The sequence below is a fragment of the Akebia trifoliata genome, chromosome 3 (genome assembly GCF_017979445.1).
Source record: "Akebia trifoliata isolate Shusen 1 chromosome 3, ASM1797944v1, whole genome shotgun sequence".
In the NCBI taxonomy this organism is placed as follows: domain Eukaryota; kingdom Viridiplantae; phylum Streptophyta; class Magnoliopsida; order Ranunculales; family Lardizabalaceae; genus Akebia; species Akebia trifoliata.
Window position 1 is genome coordinate 11,972,135 of NC_141377.1, and position 9,744 is coordinate 11,981,878.

A 9,744-nucleotide genomic window follows, 5' to 3' on the forward strand; every position below is an offset into this window, starting at 1 on the left:
TAACTGCAATACAATACATTTTCTATTACTAATATAATATAATAATACTGTATCAAATACTTTACTACTTCCACATCACTTATAAATACATTATAAACTATCACATTACATATGCACATTGATTCACATCCAAAACACATCTATACACCACATATCTATCATCCTTCAAACTCTAACGCCTTATATTGCTAATTATTCCTATTGTCATTCTTTTATAACCCCATAATATATAACCTCATTTTTTACATCACATGCTTTTTACAATGATACTACATTACTACTACCATTCCACACACATCATTTGTACTACTACACACAAACATAACATCTTACTACTACAATATTATAAATACACTCATCCATATAACACACATTTCTACTCATAATGTTACTTTCTACCCTACACTAGCGTACCTATTTCAATAACACACTTTACCCTAAACTATTCAACAACTTTTTATTCCATCCTCTTTTACACAGTACTTTCATTTTATAACATTCTTAAGCACCACAATAACACACTGTTCAATAGCAATCTACTTGTATATAATATTTACTATGCTATGATTTTACTCACTTCTTACAAGTACAATCTTTGCTATGGAATGATACCCTCAATTAGCTAACTCACTACTTATACCTTACAATCACACACTCCTTTTAAACATATTCTTTTCAATTCTATCATCTTATTTTCACTTTCCTGCAAATCCCTTCTCACACCCTAACACTAAAACCATTTCACATGTAACATCATTTTAACACAACACTAACTTAATACAATTAATTAATTTCTAGTAATAACTACCTTTCTTTTTACTCTATCATATGAAAAAACAACACTACAATTTACACACTATTAACAATCCCAACCACACTACATTCATCTATTACACCTTATTATATCATACACTCTCTCCAACATTAGAAATTTCTACTTCTAATACAATCTACTAAACAGCAACGCCCCACTCCAAAGCTCCTATTAAACAAAATATCACCTACTTTTACACACACACTTCCCACACTCACTATTCATAAAAAAATTCCCTCTTGTTTCATCCGCAACACTTAACAAATACCACTCCCATATTCATCCCTATTCCTTTTTTTTAACATATACTAACTTGCTACTCATAAACTTCTTAACATTTATCTCCTAATACTAAATCATAACTTTACACATTTCAGAACTATAATCACACACTACAAAAATAATCTTATGTAAACCACATTAACAACTAATACCGAACACAATCTCAACAAACTATCAACTCCTCAAATTCAAATTCTTACCCTCATTATCTGCTACAAAAAAAATACATGCTATTCCAATTATAAACAGTCAATCTCATTACTTGCTCCCCATCAATTATATAATCAAATTCTCACACACACACACACACACACACACACACACACACCATATTTACAACTTTATAAACAACTACCACAAAACTAAGTTGTTCCACCACCATCCATCATTATCTTAAACCTTGCTTAATCATTCCATATATCAACCACTCATTTTAACATCAACCAAATCACACCATCACAAATAATTGTGTTCTACCCCTCTTACTATAGCTTTAATCACAATAAGGCATTTATCAAAAAAATGCCAAAAATCGTTCTTACGTAATTATTAATTACTACCAATGGACACCATTTCCATTACTAATAGAATGAAACTAAAATCTTATCATAGACTTATAAGGTTATACGGATTTCTAGACACAAAAGAGCTCGTGATCCCAATATGGAAACTAATAGTAAGCTCTGATACCACTCTTGGCGCCCCCAGAACACTAACATAAAAACCCCATGTTAGATCCTGAGGCACTAGGTGATGTCTCGAAATCTCTATTTTTGTTAGCATTCCAAGGTACTTAAATACTTATTTCACCCGATAAATGATATAAATAACACCTTGTATATTTACATGAATAGAAAAACAATAAAATTCTATATACATATGCTAACGTAAGCTAGATCAGAATGTGGAAGAACTAAATAATATAATCAGATGATCGTTACTAACTTACTCTATACCTGTCTTATCAAATGCCAGATCTGAAATTAAAAAAATGTGAAGGAAAGGGTAAATAACACGGGTTACCCAGCAAGTAAACAAACAATTCCAACTAATAACTTCTTCTAACATGAACGAGTAAGCATTCTAAATCATTTCAATATATGCAAAATTTTAAAGAATAAACTACAATTAACTGGTACATATAGTCAGGCATGAGCAACTAAATAGTTAAAATCCACATTTTATCAATCAGCAGTACTCATACTATATCATTTTCTTATTATATAATTTTAATTGATAAACTTCAAATAATAAACATGTTTTTCATATTATGATTCAAAATAATGCAACAAATACATAATATACAATGGTGGAGTCGTGAAATTAGAGAGTTGAAATTCTACGACTGGATAGCTCTTAGTCGGGACATCGTATGTGGCACCCCACCAAACACTAATACAAATCCCAAGGCCGTCTCGAGGCACTAGGTGGCTCCTTGAAATTTCGGCGATGGTCTCCTCTATTTATGTTAGCGTTTCACGGAACTCAAACCTGATAAACAATTCCAAACAATCCTGTATAAAGCAACAAATCCACAATGACTAAGAAACGGAAGGCGATAGATTTTATAAACAACAAAAGAAGCAAGATCAGAGTTGCGCAAAAAGGTATAAAATTATACAAGATTACAGAATTTTTCCTCACTCTAACATAGACCTAGCACTCGATCCCAAAATACTATGTACAACTCCTAGGACGAACAAACTCCTAGGAGAAATAGTCACAATGCTCACCGGGTAATGGGCACTGGTCGTCGATTTGACCAACCAGATGCTCCTCAGCGGATGGCTCGACACTCGCTTCCCCAAGCACAGGCTCTGCAACTAAAAAAAATGGAAGGAAAGGGTGAGTAACAATGGTTACCCAATAGGTCCACAAACAATTCCTACTAATAACCTCACCTAACGTGAACGAATAATCATACTTACATTATTTCAAAACATGCAAGTTTTACAATTGAAACTACGATTAACTGGTACATATAGCCAGGGATGAGCAACTAAACAGTTTAAAAGTAACACATAGCATCAATAATCCATACTCATTATACATTTTTCATTTATGTAAATAATGTTGGCAACATTGAAATAATAAACATGCTTCTCAGTTGATAGTTCGAATCATAACAACAGATACATAATACAAATGGTGGAGTAATGGAATTTGAGCGTTGGGATTCACGACTGGATCGCTCCCAGTTGGGACATGATGTTACAATATAAATATGGCTTTTAGTTCCTGATTTTGTGACCGGTCGCTGCACTTACCACACGGGTGACCATTTATCCGGCTCAGGCTGGCCGTTTGACGTGACCGTAAGCAATGGGTCTCTTTTCGATGTGTCAGAACATTCGACTACTATTAGATTATTAGTGATCACTGACCAATCATCTTCGTCTATGCCTATCAGGCGTGCATGTGATTCCCAAAATGACACTCCACTCGTATACGACCACCTTTACAATACACGTTCACTAGTAAAGATAAGAAAGGAATGAATCCGGATTTCAGTTGTGACTCCACTCTCATACGCGTCCCATACCACGTATGAGTTTGGTGGTCCCTACCGTACATCCCAGGATAGTGCACCCCTCCGGATGATGTGACACACTATCCCTTCAGGCATTCACAAACCCTTTAACAGCTCATAAAATAGCTACGTATATATATGATTTTTTATCTAAAATAAAAGAGAAATTAACAGAATAGGGTTGAGAATGGATATCCAGTTCCTATCATGTAATTGTGGCCACCCGGCCTAAAATAAAAATAATACTCAAAGCCTTTGCGCCAACATAAATTTAAATAAACATGCAACCCTTTCATTAATAACCTGGATATCCTTTCACCAACCTACACACAACATACAATGTAAAATGTAGACATCACCCCTCGGGTGTGATTCTGACATTTTATCTTTTTTCATTCTCTCAACATTCTCACTTTTTATCTTTTCAAATCAATCATCCTTTTCTAATCTTTCAAAGTCATTCTTTTGATTTTTTCTTTGAAAAATCATCAAAGTTTATTCAAAAACAAGGTTCCGACGATGCACGGGACCAAAGCTGTTAAAAACGAAGAAAGCTGGTGAAAATTTGGTTAAATGTCGGAAACTCAATTTTTCAAAATTCTCAAAATTGAAAACGGGTTTTTCGAAATGAAAGTCTCGATCACGAGATTCGACACAATATAATTTTTGTAATCTAATTCAAAGTAATGCGAAAGTTATTACATTTTGAAAACTTGTCGAAAACGTCGAAATTTACGATTTGTTCTTGAAACCAAAATTCAGATTTTGATCCTTTGAGATTTGGATCTTGAAACTATTTCCATTGTTCCGAAATGGGGGGTAAAACCTTAATTTCATTAAAGAAATTAAAGTAAATGGAAAGCATTTACTTAAATGTTTTTTATGAAATAAAGGGTGAGAAATAGTGTATAAGGTGTGAGGAGGTCAAGACTCTAAGGTGAGAAATAGTGTATAAGGTGTAAGGAGGTCAAGCCAAGAGTCAGAACACTGTTCTGAAGAAAACTGTGTCTGTCGGTGGCTGTCGGCGGCAGATCAGGATTTCTATCAGTGGGACCGACGGTCTTGCCGACAGCATAAAATTTCCTCGCGTTTCGTCAGTGGCAGAAGCTTCATTCTGTCGGTGGGACCGACAAAATGCCTTTGACAGGTGTTGGTGGCACCGACCCTTCCCGCCTACAGCCTGAACCTCACACGCGATTTTTGGGTTTTTCGATCCCTTCTTTGGATCTTTGTTCCATTCTTCAAATCCCTCAATCCACTCACGAATTCAACATTTAAAATATAGATTAAACACACCAAATCCTTATTTCTAACATGAATTTCAATTCAAACAAAGATTTCTACGATTCAAAACAAACAATAAGTTTTGTTGAAATAACCTAAATGCACATTTCGAAATCTATAGTTACCAACAGGAATTGAAAGTCCCTTACTTGTTTGTGGACGCCGAAAGCGATGAACTCGTAGAAAGATCAAAGTTGGTGGTGAAAGAGTTGGTGTTGAGTTGAGTTTGATGCAAAGTGAGCGAGGGTTTGCAACCCCTTTGACGACGGAACTCTCCTTTGCTTCCACAATGAAGGGTGGACCTAACTCTTACTCGATGGAACCCTCGGTGAAAATGTGTTAAGATTTACTCGAACCACACGACTGGGTTTTGATGGAAAATGGGGAAAACAAATGAGAATGGGTTAACAAGGAGGGTGAGGTTGTAGCTATCGTCGTAGCCGACAATTTCGTCTTCTTCGTCGAACTTCAACGGTCATTCGTTCTTAACGGATCTTGAGGAGAAGAGAGAAGAAACCCTAGGTTTGAGAAAAATCTGAGTTGGGGTGCTTTGGAGAAGAAAGAGAGTGACTTAAAAGAAAATAAATTTTCTTTTATAACAAGGGTGAGGGCATACTTGTAATTTCTTTATTTTTTCTAGTTTCGACCGTAACTTGACTATCCGGACTCGAAAAATGACAAACGAGTATACCATTTCGAATAATTTTTCGTTGCGAACCTAATGGTGTCATCAAATTTTCTTAATTCCCGTTCTAACGAAACTTTACTATTTTGGATCCCACTTAATGTGAAATTCTAGGATTTATTAACTTTTTCACCCGAACTTGAATTCAAGCTTGCTTATAGGCTAAAGTATATATTTCGATCGTTTTGAAACTAATGGCAAAGTCAATTTTCAACAAAAATGAACATAGCATAATCTAGGTACTTTACTCTAAATTATCTTTTTAGAATATTCTTTAAATAAATACTATCTGATCTCCTCGAGATACGAGTTAAAAATACGGGGTGTTACATCGTATTCCCATGTTTCACCAATAGAAAATCATACCGTTAGTTCCTAATTTTATGGTCAATCGCTCCAACTTACCATACTTAGGTTACCATTTATCTAGCTCAGGTTGGCTATTTATTGTGACCATAATAGATAGACATCTTTTCAAAGTGTTAAGATATTCGATTACTTTAGACTGTTAGTGATTACTGATTAGCCATCTCCGTCTATGCCTATCAAGTGTCCATGTGATTCTCATTATACATCCCCACTCGTGTATGACCACCTTCACATTACATATTCATAAAAAAAGATAGAAAATAATAAACCTTAATTCCAGTTGTGACGTCGTTCTCATACGCATCTTATACCATGTATGAATTTGGTTATCCCTGCTGTACAACCCAAGATAGTATATCACTCCAGATGATATGACGGACTTTCCCTTCAGGTATTTGTAGAATTTTTAATAGTTCACAAAATAAATACATATTCTTTTGAAAATAAATAAGAAATTAATATCACAATGTTAAGAATATAAATCTAGTTTCCTACCAAGCAACTGTGCCCACTTGGGCTAAATTAAATAATAATATAGTACGATAAACTTTCGCACAAATTTAAGTAGTGCCTCACGCTAACAAAATGTAAATAAATATGCAAGTCACCTTGTGATAACAGAAAGTAAATTATCCCCGGATATCCATTCATCAACCCACGTATATCACAATAATGAAAAATACAGATATCACCCCTCGGGTGTGATTTTGACATTTTGACGTTTCATTCATTTTTTTCTTTTTTCGGTATTAGTACTTTCTAAACTTTTTTATATTTATCAAATCAATACAAATTCATTTAATATCAAATAATTTTTAAACTACAAAATTTGGATTAAAACGAGATCCAAACAGTGGCACCGGATCGAATTGGCGAAAACACAGTTCACAATGGATTCCTGATCGCGCCGAAAATCCTAATAGAAGTTGTTGAAAACAACATTTTTTAAATGTGTTTGCTGGGTTTGCCACCTTGGGCAAGACAATGACTTTTAAAAAAGAAATGAAATTCTTTTATATAAAAAAATCTCGGGACGAAATCGATATTTTCAAACTTATTTCCATTTTTTATGATAATTTGACTTTTCAGACTCGAAAACTGACGAGTAAATACTCTATTTTTTATAATTTTTTGTTGCAGACCTAATAATACTATTAGATTCTTTCAATTTTTGCTCTGACAAAAATTCACTCTTTTAGCCCCATCTAACCCGAAAATTGAAGATTTGTAATTTTTCCATTCGAATTCAAATTTGAGTGTGCTTACAAGCTAAAATATATTTTTTGATCATTTTGAATTCAACGATGAAGTCAAATTTTATTAAAAAGGAACAGAATAAAATCTAAAAGTTTTATCCTAAGTCCCACATTCAGAATTTTTTTAAAATTCCACTATTTGATTTTCCTCGATATATGAATTAAAAACTAGAGGTATTATAGAGAATAGCTTAAACGATTGGAGTTCTAATTGAAAACCTAGATGATGAATGGTGCAAGAATATCTAAAATGTAAAGGAAGAAAGGGTGTTGTTTAGGGATTAAAATTGAGATAATGAAGGATGTGAGGACGACTAAAACTAAAAGAAAAAATGGTGTGAAATCGATGGAATGAGGGCTTTGTTAGCTTGAAAAATGAAGATAATGGGGGTATTCTAAGTGTTAGAATACTTGAGGTTGGGTCATTGTGTTGGGGGTTGAAAAATGTGAGGTGGGGTTGTTGTGTTGGGCTAAAAACATAAAGTGGATGGGGGGCTATTCTAGAAGCTAAAAAATGAAGGTGGGATTACTATTTTGTAGCTAAAAACTGTGAGGTTGATGAGGGTTAAGGTGGCTACTGTTGGGTGTAATAGAAAGATAGAAAAATGGTGTGAGAGAAGAAGATGATGGAAGCGAAAACATCATATTTTGCCATTTCTAGCATTTGTGTATTTTTTACAAGGTGTGTAGTATTTGTACTTACTACACACCACAACAAAAATGCAACAAAGTAGTGTGTTTTGGCAAGAGATTCGAAGCTACAATTTTGTAATTAATTTTTAGAACTTGTGCATAAAATCATGATGATGATTAGACATTAGCCTTGGACCTAAGCCTTTTTATTTTGACCTTAGAATGTTCTTGGATCATAATAGAGACTGATTATCCTGATCGGATGAGTTCGGTACCTAACACCTTTCGAAACCCATAACCTGACTCCTTGCCTATGTCTCTTAGTCGTGGACTGCTACGAATCCATTTGGAGTCATTTTATGGTTTCAAGACTTAAACTAAGTGACGAGTCCCCATCCCCAAAAAATCTCCCCAATTCATACCACCATATACTTTTTTTACTTAACAAGAAAATATTTATAAGCGTTTCAGGTAATGGACAAAAAAAAGGATAGTCCCACCTTACCTATTCAATGCGAAGAAGGTGATGAGCTAAAAAAGGGTTGTCCCACCTTACCTATTTAGGGTAAAAAATGTAATGAACTAAAAAAAAGGGTAGTCCTACCTTACCTACTCAGGGAAAAAAAGGTGATAGACTAAAAAAGGAGTAATCCCACCTTATCTACTTAGAGAGAAAATGGTGATAGACTAAAAAAGGGGTAATCCCACCTTACCTACTCAGGGTGAAAAAGGTAATGGACCAAAGACGGGCATCCTACTCTACCTAGTCAAGATAAAAGAGGGATGGACTAAAAAAGGGGTAGCAAGTAAAAATAATTTCTATTTGTTGAATGATTAAAACCTCCAGGGTCTCATGGATAAAACTGGTTGAGATTGATTTAACAGCAAATTCGAAGAAACTTTGATTTTCTTGTCCCAAATAGATTGGACTCTCATTTGATTTTGACATCATGTTCCAACTGACCTTAGATAATTCTTCTTTGATTTAAAGAAGACTAAGAATTCTATCATTTTGATAAACCTGATTTGAAAATATCTTGACTTATTGATATAATCAATTTTTATGAGATCCAGATTGCTCGTTAAACAACTTTAACATCTCGAAAGTTTGATAACATACAAAGACTTTCGTGATTGAGGTGAAATAAGTTTTTTCTTAAAAAATTCCTTTAGTCTGAAGAAAAATTGTAATTGAAAGTAAATGATAAACAAATACATCTAACTTAAGCAATGACATCTTTTAAAATTTTGAAACTCTAAATAGCATCATATGACCAACTTTAAATAAAAAAAACATTTTCTTTTTGAAAAACTCAAGATAATTTCAAATTTTGATAAACATTGAAAATTTGGATTTTTCTTTTGAGGTTCGAAATTAATCTTCTTTTTTTTTTCGGCCATTTAGTCAAATGAACCTTCTTTTGAAAGTCGGAGGCAATTTTGATGTCTTATGAGATTTTTTTCTAGCTTGGGATCCAATACTATCCTTCGTCTGATTCTACTACTTTTGAGAGTGGAAAGCTTAAAAAAAGTCATTACACTTTCCAAGAGTAAAGCTAAAAAAACACCGTTCAAAGAAAAATCTTCCATCCAAAGGGTAGAAAAGAGAAAAACAAGAATGTCAAACTAGGGATATTTTGAAAAGAAATTAGAATCAGAAGAATTTAAAGCTCGTTAGGTCGAAAACCCAAAGGGACAATTAAAGCAAAAGGAAAGACATCAAAATATCAAACCCTGCTGGATTGAAAACCCGAAAGCACAATCTAGGTAAAAATCAAGATACTACCAAAAGAAAATCAAAAAGATTTTTCTTTAAAGAGAGTTTTTTTAGCTTTCCTTTTGGAGAATGTAATGATCTTTTTATTTTGGAGAATATTTTCTTTATTTTTTG